The following is a 13,605-nucleotide window of genomic DNA, read 5'->3' as shown; positions in this document are numbered from 1 at the left end:
CGCATGGCCAAGCTCTGAGTCCATGTGGGAGGAGACGACACCAGGGTGTGGATACAGGGAGGGACCCCTGGCTCCATTGGGAGCCATTACTGTAACTGTCTACCCTCAAGAAGGAAGTAAATCTGAAATGGAATCGAACACCCTAACCTCAGTGGGATGCAAACCATGTGAGTCAGAGTCCAGATGAGCTCAAGCTGAGGGAAGAAAGACCAGAGAATGATCTTGTTGGGTTTTTGGAGCAAGCCTGCTATTTCCTGGGGATGTTGGAGTAGGGAGACGCTTGTCTTAGTAAGAATCGAATAACTCGAGTGAGGGTCATTTTTAGCATCTCATAAAATTTTATAACATCCTCTTCCTCCATATTTACATATATATCCAAGTAGATACAACTTGAGATTCCTTAGCCTTCCCCAGCCTATGGGAAAGATGGCGGTGTAGCTATAGACTCTAAGCAGGAAAACAGACACGACGCTTTTAGTTTCCACAGCGAATGGAATGGGTTATACTCATGATGAAGCAGGAGAGAGCCAAACAAGGGTCCATGAGGCACCCTGGGGATGAGCAACAGCAGGGGGGCTTAGAATCTCATAAATATAACTCAACTGGTGTCTTCCGGCAGCCCCCCTCAAACTCACATCTCTGGGACCAGGTCAGGCAACAATGTCCAAGGCTGACTCTCCCGTCCCCACTTAGGAACACCTGACAAAACTGTGCCCTTATTCTCCTTCTACCCAAATATCTTCCCACAAACCCACTCCTGGAAGTTCACCCACTTCTTTACCAGACACAGCCAGTCTTACCTGGATGAATTCAGATAGGTTCAGGCCGGGACTACACCCGCGCACACACACCTGCACACACACGCACGTCGCTGCTCACCCTGTACTACCCCAGCCTCTGCAAGGGTGCTCAAGGACTAACAGAAGTATCTTTGGGCTTCCCTGGTGGCACAGTGGTTGAGAGTCCGCCTGCCGATGCAGGGGACGCGGGTTCGTGCCCCGGTCCGGGAAGATCCCACGTGCCGCGAAGCGGCTGGGCCCGTGAGCCATGGCCGCTGAGCCTGCGCGTCCAGCGTTAATGTGTCATACACCCTATACTTCATTTCTTTACTCATGTGACAACCCTGCAAGGAGGCCCTGTTTTCATTTCCAAGTAAGAAAATTGCTGGACACAGAGTTTTTGTCTCTGTCCCCAGCTTGCACAGCAAATAAGCAATAAGGTCAGGATGGTGAGTCAGGTCCATCTAACACCAAAGCCCATGCCCTTCTCCTACCATGTTGCCTCTCAACATATATAAATGACATTTTATTCTTGTCTTGGCACCATGTTTTAGTTTCCCTAAGAGACTGGAACAAGTGGTTATTTATTTCCAAGGTTCCTAGTACCTTTGAGGACCAAAGAGTGCCACTTCATGTTGAGCGGTGCCAAGATTGAGTTTATCTAAAAATCATCGCAACCAGTGTGCTATTTTATGCTCCTGTATGGTCTTCCAAGGACTGCTGTTGTTGTAAGATGAGCGTGCTGGAGGATTGACCCTGGAGGTGATATAGCCCAGGATCTGGAGGCCATTTAGCGTTGTGGTTGAGAACACAAACTTTGGCACTGGCCACAGCCTTGGGAAAGGAATTTTCCATGGGCATGCAAAGCTGTGTCGTAGCTGGGAGTTTGGGTGATGTCAACGTGAGACTCAGCCCAGGCAGGCCAACCCTGTAGAATCTTAGCAGCAATATGGATCTGAAGACTGGGGGCGGGGGGCAGGCAGGGGTGGACACAAATGTTCAAACTATAGCACATACTATCACAACGCAGAGTAGAGACCAAAGTCTTCACCATAACCCTCAGCCCTCCACACGTGGCTCTGCACCTGGACCTTGTCTCCTGCTTTCCTCCCAGCTTACTCTATGCTTACATTGGCCTTGCTGTCGACTAGCCCTCAAATGCTATGCTTCTACCTCAGGACCTTTGAACTTGCTAATTTCTCTGCTTGGAATGTTCTTTCCAGAGATATCTGCCCTTTCAACTCTTTCTGGTGTTTGTTCAAATACGAGGCCTTCCCTGACTACCCCAGTGAAAAGTGCAGCCTAGTCCCCGGCACTGCCTGTTTCTCTTGCTTGCCTTATGTTTCTCTGTAAAATCTACTCTATCATTTACCTAATTACTTTTGTACTGTGGGCCTCACCCCATGAGACCCCTGAGGACAGAGATGTTTTTAATCCTTTTCTGTCCACTGCTATCCACCCAGTGCCAAGAACAGTGTCCGACACATAATATTTGTCGAATGAATTCATCTGGGATCTAGCATCTGAGAAACAGTCTCGCCCACGCGCCATGAGAAAGCAGAGCGTGATGGTGAAGAGCACAGGCCACCTCTTTGCTTCCATTGTTTGTGCATCACACAGTAATCCAGCTGTTCCCAGCTGTCACAGGACACAACAGTGAGCTACTTGAGGGTGAAGGCTGTGTTTTATCATCCTCACACTGTTTTCTCCAGCTTTACCAAGATATGATTGACAAATAAAATTGTAATAGATTTAAAGTGTACAATGTGATGACTTTAAACATATACCACTTCTTACCTCACAGCACAGCGCCTGGAGCCTAGGAGTTGCTCATTAAATATTTGTTGAATTTATTAAAAAGCAAAAAAAAAAAAAGAGCTGAACATAGGATCTGGAAGCACCCATGACCAGCTTTATCTGTTTCCCACTTTTGCCTTGGGACAGCTGTATACGAAATTTGTTCATTTATTTACTTAACTCAGTCAACAAATGCAGCTTTGCAAAATCATGGGATTGCTATTATTATAAACAGTGTTCTTGAGAAATGCAAAGGCCGATTCCACTCGTGCTTTCCCTAGAAGTGTTTTTCTTCCAAACAGAAACCTCAGTGCCCCCATCCAATCAGCACAGATCTCAAAGGCTCTATGTCTGGCCAAGCACAGGGCATTTTTTGCTCTCCAGTCCCTGCTCCAGAATTTTGGAGAGCATTTCCCTGCCGAAAGCCCTTCCCACCCCTTAAGTGCATTGACGGCCGCTCACCACCATAGCAGATGTGTGGTCACAGGCAATTAAGTGGGTACAGGCTGTTAGCGGACAGACAGCATAAAGTATGCACAAGTGAGCCAACAAGCAAACAGTGGAAACCAGAGTGGTGAGATGGTGTGCCCGCCCAGCCACTTGGAGAAGAGGGAACTTGCTTGCTTTCTTCACTTCCCAGCACTTCCTCATTGCAGCGCTAACCGTCCTACTGGCCATCATCCTTGTTTGATACGTGAGATTCCAAGAGATGGAGAGATTTGCCCATCCTGCCCGTGGGTCAGGGCACCGGCCCTCACAGTCACTCCTGCCGTCTTTTCAGTTGTCCGCTCCTGAGTGTGGCTACGTTCTGGGAAGTTCGGTAACGGTAGATATTTTAGGTGAAACCTCCCATTTGGATTGAGAGCAGTTGACTACCATATTTCAAGTCTCTGTCTGGAAGAAAAAAATGCTTTCAGAGGAAAATGAAACTTCTATCTCCATACCAGCTCATTCCTCATCCCAGAGAGGCCTATTCCAACCGTGGTTTGGGTCTGTGTTCGGTTCTTTCCAGTTCCTTCTGCATGGTCCTATTTTGTACAAACAGTATGTGGTAGTAGTTACGATGATCTAAGTAAAAAGGATGGAAACTTACATACAACAACACATGTGATCTCAAATGCATTATTCTAAGTCAGAGGTCCTCAACCAGGGGTGATTTTGACCCCCAGGGGACATCTGGCAATATCTGAAGACATTTTTGTTTGTGACAGTCTAGGAGGGAGATGCTGTTGGCATCTAGTGGGTGGAGGCCAGGGACGCTACTAAACATCCTACAGTGCGCAGGACAGCCCCGCAGCAAAGTGTGATCTGGCCCCAATGTCAACAGTGTTGAGGTGGAGAAAGCCTGTGCAAAGTGACAGAAGCAGACTCCAAGGGCTCCCCACTGTATAATTCCATTTATACGACATTTTGGAAAAGGCAAAACTGTAGGGAAAAAGAATACATCAGAGGCTGCCAGGAGCTGGGGTTGAGGAAAGGGGATTGACGTCTAAGGGGCACAAGGGAATCTGGGGGAGGACGGAAATGCTTTCTATCTTTTTTTTTTTAACAGTTCAGGTCTTTTAATTTTCTTTACACCCATCATGCCATGAATTCATAGGGAATGGGCTCCAGCAGTTCAGGCTCCTTTCCACTGGTTCTCACGACGTGTGCTTCTCTGGATGGAGCAGGCTGGCGCTTCAGCTGAACCCAGGTACCTTTCTCTTTGGCTTCCTTCTTTTCCTGATCATTTTCCTTCACCCGTTTCAGGAAGCTATCTCAGCTGTCAGAGTGCTTAATATGCTCAATACGCACATTAATACTCTTGGCAAGAATCTTGCCCTTACCCTGTTTGTTTACAATGATGCCAACAGCATGCTGGGTAACACTGTAGACTCTTCCAGTTTTGCCATGGTAACATTTGTGGGGCATTCCTTTTTGAATAGTGCCCATTCCCTTGATATCTACAATATCACCTTTTTTGTAGATTCACATGTATGTGGCCAAAGGAACAACTCCATGTTTTCTAAAAGGCCTAGAGAACATGTAGTGGGTGCCCCTCCTCTTTCCATTTGTGTTGGTCATTTTGGTGAATTATGGGAAGATGGAAGTTCCGGCCGAAAGGCTGCTTTCTATCTTGATTGTGGTGGTGGTTATACACATGTATGTGTTTGTCAAAACACACAGGACTGTACACTAAAAAGGGTAAATTTGGCCTCTGTAAATTACACCTGAAACAAACAAAAAACTCAGCTCTATTTGAACCAAAGCCATTCTGGAGAAGAAAGTACGGGGGGAAACTGGCTACCAAGAAAATGAGAAACAGAGGTCTAAGGGGTAGAAACACAGAGGGACAGGTTTTTTGTTTGTCATTTATAACTAAATTATTGACTTCTCAGCAAATGACACCTTATCGAAAGTTACTTTGTAGTTATTGACCAAAAATTCTATAAAACAGCTTTATTGTGGTATAATTATCATGCAATGAGCTTTACAAATTTAAAGTGTATAATTTGGTAAGTTTTGACTTGTATATATATATATATATATATATATATATATATATATATATATATATATATATATATATACCAGTTAAACGATTATTGCAATCACAATGAAAATATCCATCATCCCCCATATCTCCTATTGTCCCTTTATAATCGTTCCCTCCCTGAAAAATTATAACAATACTTGTCTCATAGGGTTATTGGGAAAATTTAAATGAGATCTGAGCATAGAGAGGGCCTGTTGTATACCTTGCTTGCTTTCTTTAGTAAGAGGAAGCTATTGTACAGTGGAAAAAACCTAATGGCAGAATAACTGTATTCCATGCCCAGATTTACTGCCTATTCTTGGTATTGGGCCAGAACAGAGGTGAAGGTTGAATAAATGAATAATCAATGCAAATGTGCTCAATCAATGCTTCTTGAATGAATGAATGAACAGATGAATTAATGAATGAATGCACCAGATCTGTGTGCTTAAAACTCTAGCTTTAGAGACAAGAACAGCACAGTGAAAGAAACGGAGACCAAAGACATTACATAATCACATGGCACTAAATACAAGTGCATTTTAAACTTATACAGGTCTTAAATCAAATGTGTATTCTTCCCCACAAAACACACTCTTCTCCCTGAAATCCTTAAGTTAGTGGTTGTTCCCACTGTCCACTCGGTCCCCCAAGCCAGAAGGCTCGGATGCATCCTCAGCTTCCCATGATCCCTCAACTTCACACTTAATTCTATAGACATATGTCCCTGTCAATTCAGCTTCATCTCTTGATGCTCCCACCTCCTCATCTCCATGGCAAGTTCCAGCTCTCATCAAATCTGATACAGAGGCTACTGTGGGAGCCTCTTCCTTAGCCTTTCACCTCTTCAGAGCGTTTTCAACTTCTGAAAGCTAAAACTTTCCTAAAATACCTTGGTTCTTGCCTGCTTCAAACCTCTGTTAACTTTCCATTACACCTGATGTAAAGTCCCACCTCCTTAGGTACAAAACTTCATTAACTGGACTAAATTTAGCTGGTCAGTCTCTAACCCACACCTAAAGTTTTGGTCATACCTATGCGTTCACCATTCTCCAGAAACATCTCAGTTATCTCTCTCCCCACATCCTTTTTCTTGTTAATTTTTAAAAATTGTGATAAAATAGACATATCATGAAATTTACCATTTTAGCCATTTTTAGGTGTACAGTTTAGTAACATTACGTACATTCATATTGTTGTGCAAACATCACCACCATCCATCTCCAGAACTCTTCCATCATCACAAACTGAAACTCTGAACCTCTTAAACAACAAATCCCCATTCTCCCTTCCTGCAGCCCCTGGCAACCACCATTCTCCTTTCTGACTCTATGAATTTGACTACTCTAGGCACCTCATATAAATGGAATCCTACAGTGTTTGTCTTTTTGTGGCTGGCTTTTTTCACTTAGCGTAATGTCTTCAAGTTTCATCCATGTTGTAACATGTGTCAGAATTTCGTTCCTTCTTAAGGCTGAAAATATTCCATTGTATGTATATGCCACATTCTGTTTATTCATTCATTATCAGTGGACATTGGGTTGTGTCCATCTTTTAGCAATTTTGAGTAATGCTGCTCTGAGCATTGGGGTACAAATATCTGTTCAAGTCCCTGCTTCCAGTTCTTGTTCTCTCCATGTCTTTTTTTTTTTTTTTTTTTTTGCGGTACGCGGGCCTCTCACTGTTGTGGCCTCTCCCGTTGCGGAGCACAGGCTCCGGACGCGCAGGCTCAGCGGCCATGGCTCACGGGCCCAGCCGCTCCGCGGCATGTGGGATCTTTCCGGACCGGGGCACGAACCCGTGTCCCCTGCATCGGCAGGCGGACTCTCAACCACTGCGCCACCAGGGAAGCCCTCCCCATGTCTTTTAATGTTACATGTTCCTTTGGTCTAGAGAGTCAGCCCAGAGGCATCTTCTGCACCTCTTTCTGGAGAACTCATATTCATCCATCAACACCCATTTCAAAAGTTCCTTTCCTGGTTTAATCAAGAAGAGTTGGCCATGCACTCCTCGACACTCCCTCAGCCACAGAGACTATGCTCTCTTATAGTTCTTCCTGCGTTGAATCACAATATTTTTGTGTCATTGTCTTCCTTGCCTTACTAAACTATACTTTAGTAAAAAGGGAGCTTACGTTGCTCACCTTTCTCCTCCATATATCATGCACAGCCCACTGTCAGAGCTACATAAATATTTAAGAACAAATATTTTAAGGACTGCCTCTGGGTTCTTCAGGCCCAACTTCTGTGGATACTCAAGAAATATTAGTCACTGTTGACTTTTAGTGTCCATTTGCTCCAGGAAAAATCCAACATAAAGATCTGACCTTAGAAGGACTTTCCGGCTGCCACAGGGTCCTCACGTCCTTGGGGTCTCTGAGGAGGTGACACACCATGTATAAACACTCTGAAATGCAACCTCCTTTGACCCTATAACTCATCTACCTACATGGCCCTGATGGGAAGGCTCAAATCAGCTGAACTTTCCTTTACACCTTCAACCTTGCAACTCATACCTTTTCACTTGTGCTCAAGGCTGAGGACCTGGGAAGAGTTGAAGGGAGCTCTCAACTTCAGAATTAAAAAGCATTTTCTCAGCTCTTTGAAGAACTACTCTTCTCCCATAAGCAAAGAATATAGTAGTCGTAGGAGAGCCATGGGAAACCTAAACGACAGCTCTTAGCTCTCCAGCCACCCTCCACTTCCCCTTTTCCTGGCTCTACCCCCTCCCCGTCAGCTCTACCTCTCCTTCCCAAATATCCTAGTGTGCACTCTTGGCCTATTCCTTGCCTATGATCTTGACTCTCAGAAAGGAGACAGCATCGCACCTGTGTTGAGTGATGATGTGTCCAACACATCACAGTGCATGGCATTCACTTCTTCATCTGTTCGTTCATTTCCTTAGCCTTTTGTCTCCATGCTGGAGGAATCTACACATCTGCTCACCTGTGAGAAGGGGAGCGTAAGGACACACTGCCTCCCTAACCAGGGAAGCACATGCAAACATGTGTGTATCCACCTTTGAAGAAAGTTCATTCACTTCCAAATAAAGTTCAAGGGCTATAGACCAGCCCAATTCTGGTCCAGAGTGTGTTGAGGAGTTTTGAGTGGGCTCCTTGGATAACTTAACTCCTCTCCATGTCATATTAACATTTAAAATATTGGGGCAACCCCACAGTCACCCTCCAGCCCTCAAAGAGTACCTAAGAAGTTCTTCCTTGGGTCCTATCTCAACTCCTTTTGAGCCCCTTTGCTTTTAGCTTCCTCTTCCCGCCCTTCCCACTCACTCCACTATGTGCCCCTCCTTAGGTGTCAGCCACTATCCACTTCACCAGCCCGATGTCTTGTCAGGGGATAGAGGGGACTTGAGGTCTTGCAGGTGGAGGAGGAGGAATAAAATTTTAAGATGGAAGTCTGTTCTGACATTGGGATGCCTTAAAGAACGTGCCAGGTGTGTCTCGTAGTATACAAGTAAATTGGCTAGCAGAGTCTCAGCACCTATGTGTGGCATACAGGGTCTCCTTGAGTTGCATTACAGCAATGTTCAATTCCCTTGGATGCAACAACTCCAGAAAGTAGGTGGGAAGAGGGGGAAGAGGTGAAGAAAAACCCATACCCTCCACAGTGAAGATGAAGTAGAGGGAGACAGGTCACCTAGGAGACCACTGCAGTAACTGTGAGACTCTGAATTAAGGCAGTGGCTCTTGGCTTCAAGCCTAGATAATTGGGTGGTTGGATAAGAAAAACTAGTGCAGGTCTTAAGAAAAGATAATGACCAGTTTGGGCTATGCTGAGTTTGAGATGGCATCATCAACTCTTACCTGTTCCCTACCTACCTGTGCATACCCATCTGCTTTTGTTCCTGTTTTCTGCATTGTAGTCAGAGTGACTGTCTTGAGGGCAAACTGAAGAGATCTGATCAGGGACTTCTCTGTCCTCTTAGCTATAGTCCAAAGTCCTCAATGTGACCTTCCGTACCTCGCATGCATTGCCCCTGCCCACTCTCCAGTCTATTTCTTTACAGTCTATCTTCCCTCATAGATAGTGAGCTCCATGAGGGCAGGGAGTACACATTGCCCCTGCCCACTCTCCAGTCTATTTCTTTACAGTCTATCTTCTCTCATAGATAGTGAGCTCCATGAGGGCAGGGAGTACATGTGCCTTGTTCTTAACTTCATCCGCAACGCCTGTCACATAGTTGGTTCTAGAAAGACAGCTTAGGAGAGAGAAAGAGAGTGGAAGAATGAATACCATCCAACTGGAGATTCTAGCAGATAGTTTGAGCCATAACTTTGGGACCATTAGTATAAAGAGAGTAGATGGAGAAATGTAAGTAAACGAATTTACACATAATGAGAATAATGGTGGCTGGGAACAAAACCTTGGGGAAACATTGACATTTCAGGTGGCCACATGAATGAGGAAGGATAAGTAACTTGAAAGGAGGCTGGCTGAGAAGGAGCTGCCAGTGACATAGGCAGGGAACCAGCAGAGAGCTCAAGGCAACAGGAAGGAATGTCAGATGCTATCAAGAGAAATAGCGCTAGAAGGACAGAAAAGAGGCCATGTTTCCAGGCAATACAGGGGATAGAAGAACAAGTTAAATGACATGAAGTGGAGATGGCCAGGCCGCTGCAGACCATGTGACTCTCAATAAGATGCTCGAGATGGTTTCTTTTTCTTTTTTTTTTTGCGGTACGCGGGCCTCTCACTGTTGTGGCCTCTCCCATTGCGGAGCACAGGCTCCGGACGTGCAGGCTCAGCAGCCATGGCTCACGGGCCCAGTTGCTCCGCGGCATGTGGGATCTTCCCGGACCGGGGCACGAACCCGTGTCCCCTGCATCGGCAGGCGGACTCTCAACCACTGTGCCACCAGGGAAGCCCTCGAGATGGTTTCTTTAAAAAAATCAATATCATTATTTTTAATTGTTGAGGAAGTTCTAGATTAAAAGAGGCTAAAGAGACTCAACAAAAACCATGCATTTGATTGGATCGTGGTTCAGGAAAACTTTTTTAAAAACTCTAAAGTTAGCTGTGTGAATATCTGGAATTAGAGTCTTCCAAAGGAGAGGAAACAGTCAATGCAAAGGCCCCAGAGCGGAGCCCTGCCTGGCCTTTTTAAATTTTTTACAGTTGTACATTTTATTGAATACTTGTTATGTACTAGCTACTTTCATGCCTTTTTTTTTTTTTTTGGCTGCATTGGGTCTTAGTAGTGGCACGCAGGGTCTTCGTTGAGGCCTGAGGGATCTTTCGTTGTGGTGCAGGGGCTTCTCTCTAATTGTGGTACGTGGGCTCCAGGGCACATGGGCTCTGTAGTTTGCGGCACACAGGCTCCCTCGCTGAGGCACGCAAGCTCAGTAGTTGTGGCGCGCGAGCTTAGTTGCCCCACGGCCTGTGGGATCTTAGTTCCCTGACCAGGGATCGAACCCACATCCCCTGCATTGGAAGGCAGATTCTTTACCACTGGACCACCGCGGAAGTCCCCTGCTTGGCCTTTTCGAGGAACAGCAAGGAGCCAGTGTTGCTAGAGGAAGGTGAAAAAGTCGTAAGAGTGGTAGAATGTGTAGGCTCGTTGTAAAGATTTTGGACTTGAATCGATTTTCCGCATATTAAGTTTAAACTATCTATTTGATACCCAAGTGGAGATGTTGAGTAGGCAGCTGGGTACACAAGTCTGAAATTCAGGAGAGAAGCTGGGAAAAGGAGATTAAAATGCAGGAGTCATCAGCATATTAGATAATTTCAAAACCAGGAGACTGAATGAGGTCACCAAGGGAATGAACATAAAGAGAAGGTCCAAGGAGTGCACACCGGGTGCCCCGATGTAAGAGGGCAGGAAAAAGGACGGACCGGCCAAGGCGGCTCTGAAGCACTTGCCAGGGTGGAGGAAAACCCAGAGAAAGTAGTGGGGTGAAGCCAAGCGAGCACAGTGTCTTCTCCAGCAGGAGGTGCTGGACCCCTACTACTGGTGGGTCAAAGACGAGGCCTGAGACCTGGGTTTATCACATACAGACCGAGGGACCACTGACCTTGACCAGCTTTGGCAGAGTGATGGAGGCAAACAGCAGACCTGCCGGTGCTCAGGAGAGACTGGGAAGGGAGTGACTGGACACAGCGAGTACGGACAGCTGAACAGGGGATGGGGTCGCAGCCAGAAGGGAAGGGGGTCAAGAGACATTTTTGGCTTTTGGGTTTTTTTTCTGTTTTTGCTTTAAGATTGGCGACAAAGCTGTATGCTGTTGGGACTGAGGGAGTGAATGAGCAAGTAAGTGAGTGAGCTGGTGCAGATGCAGGGCCAAGCGAGGGTTCCTGCCATAGGGGAGAGGTCTGAGCAGGCTTAGAAACTGAGTCCCAGGTGATGAGTGACACCCCCGGGAGAGGAGAACACAGAGAAGCTGGGCTGCTGTTCCCCAGCAGCCTCTCTGCCTCTACTGGTCGTGTCCTCCCCTCCCGCTGACACCAGAATCTGGCTTTTCTAACAGCCGCTTTGCCTGGAGCCCAATTAAGGCAAAGATACAAATTCGCTGGCCATGGCCCCATGAAGTCTGGCCTCAGGGCTGCAGCCCATTTGGAAAACGTTTTAATTTCATTTGTGTGTTTTTTCAATTTGATTATTAAGTGCTGCTTGCACATGGACGGGGGGGAAGGCCTGTTTTTATTCCCTGATTCCCCTTCCCCCCTGGCCTGCGTGCTTCCCTCGTGAGTAATGGGGAGGCTGCTTTTCTGGAACGCAAGGGAAAACTTCCAGCAAATTGCAAAAGCATGTTCCTTTCTTGAAAAATCCTTTCACACTTGTTTTTTACTCCGTTTGTGAAGTTCATGAAAAGCCTCCATAAATGTACTTTAAAAGGCCTTAACTTTCTTTGTTCTCCTTGTGGAACTTTCTCTCTCTCTCTTATGGGGGTATGTAATTTAAAGGGATAATAAACAAGACATAAAGCCAGAGGGGTGAGTGGTGTGACGAAGGGAATGAAACAAACTTTAGAAATGTCAGGGGTTTGCAGGGAGGGGGAAATTCCATCTGCATATTCAGGAGGTAACAGCCTAGCACTTCCCCGCGACTCCTTAGAGTTGTTTCTAAAGTTATTAACATTTAACACAGGACCAACCAGGGCAGCAGGGTAGACGGAAAGAGCAAAGGAATAAAGGCCCAGGAAGAACGACAAATCCTTTTAGACACATTTCAGCGTGCTGAAATATAAGGGGAGCAGGAGGTGTAAAAATTTAAAAAACAGTGTTGTCAAGAATTTGCAGAGAAGGTTCTCGCCTGAACACTAGAGCCGTGTGGCGTCCAGACAGAGAAATACCGACGGTCCTTAAAGGGGATCGAGGCCATATAAGGAGTTCCCTCTGCAGAGAGAGACATCATTCTGGTTTGGGTCCCTGTCAGCCTGGGAAGCTTTCTGAATATGGGCAGGAGGAGGAAGGGGCAGAGAGGTGGGGCTTCACTAGCCCGGCGCCGCCCTGGTGGCCGCCCATGGGGCCGGGCGAAGTGCTGTGGGTGGTCTGGTGGGCAGGACTCAGGGACTGGGGCCTGCGCCTTAGCCAGTTACGGTGCAGCTCCCTGTTGTTGGTCTGTCCCCAGTATCTGAGTTCATCTAGGGCGCCATGTCTGATGTATCTGCCATTAGCCTCTTGGCTCTGAAGTTGGCAAAGTGAAGATGGAGGCCCTCCCCTCCCCACTCCCATTTCTCTCTCTGTAGCACCTGCTTTCCTCCTGGATGCCCTTCACTTCGTTTCCCTCTCTCACCCACCAGCTGGACTCCTGAGAAGAGATCAAGAATAAGCAGGGAGCTGCATGGTGACAAAGGCCTGAGATAGAAAAGCTCCAGCTCTGGGACAGCGACCCAGCCTCAGTTAGTGGTGTCTGCCTGGGGTTCTGGGAGGTGCCAGTGGGGCTGGTGCCCATGGCCATGTAAGTGACAGGCAGCAAGAGCCTGAAATCTCCCCGAGCCTCGGGAGAACCAACAGTGGCCCTCCCCGCCATCCCTTCCCTCGGTGGCTGGGTGGGACCCACAGGCCCCGTGGCCCCTGCTCCTGGGGAAGCTGCTCTGCAGACCCTCCTGGCCGCTGCCCGCCTCTTCTCCCCAGCTGGCCAGTTGCCTCCTGTCTGTTCCGCCTTGTGCTCGCCCCCTCTCTTTCTCTTCCTCTTTCTGCTCCTGTGAACTTCGAATTCCCCCTCTCCTTCCCACTCCCTTTGGCAGAGAACCAGGGAGTAGTGGGGACTGGACGTCAGTGGCCTCAAGCTTAGAACTGGTTGCCTGCTAAGCCATGGTTTCCCCAAAGGCCCCTCACCACTCTGCACTGGGGGCATTTTCCCCCTGAAACACCCTCATGGGCACTCGGGGGAGGGAGGAACAATGACTGTGTCTTTCTTTGTGCCGGGCCCCATGTGTAACCCCTGCTGTCTCCAAGACCTGCTTTTGTATCCCTATTTCCCATTTTGCAAATGGGAAACTAAGGCTCAGAGAGATCTCCAGAGCTTCTGAGGCCATCGTTGTACCTAACTAAG

The 13,605-nt window shown here is 47.0% G+C and overlaps 1 pseudogene across 1 annotated transcript; it reads right to left on the bottom strand.

Moving 5' to 3' along the window:
• Window positions 1–4,130: 4,130 nt before the first annotated feature.
• On the bottom strand, window positions 4,131–4,733 carry LOC117200057 (60S ribosomal protein L21-like; annotated as a pseudogene). Its single transcript, XR_007476941.1, has one exon. The product of XR_007476941.1 is annotated as a 60S ribosomal protein L21-like (transcript).
• Window positions 4,734–13,605: the final 8,872 nt, after the last annotated feature.

The sequence above is a fragment of the Orcinus orca genome, chromosome 4 (genome assembly GCF_937001465.1).
Source record: "Orcinus orca chromosome 4, mOrcOrc1.1, whole genome shotgun sequence".
Lineage (NCBI taxonomy): Eukaryota > Metazoa > Chordata > Mammalia > Artiodactyla > Delphinidae > Orcinus > Orcinus orca.
The sequence above is the reverse complement of the archived record's forward strand: the minus strand, read 5'-3'. Positions and strand labels throughout refer to the sequence as shown.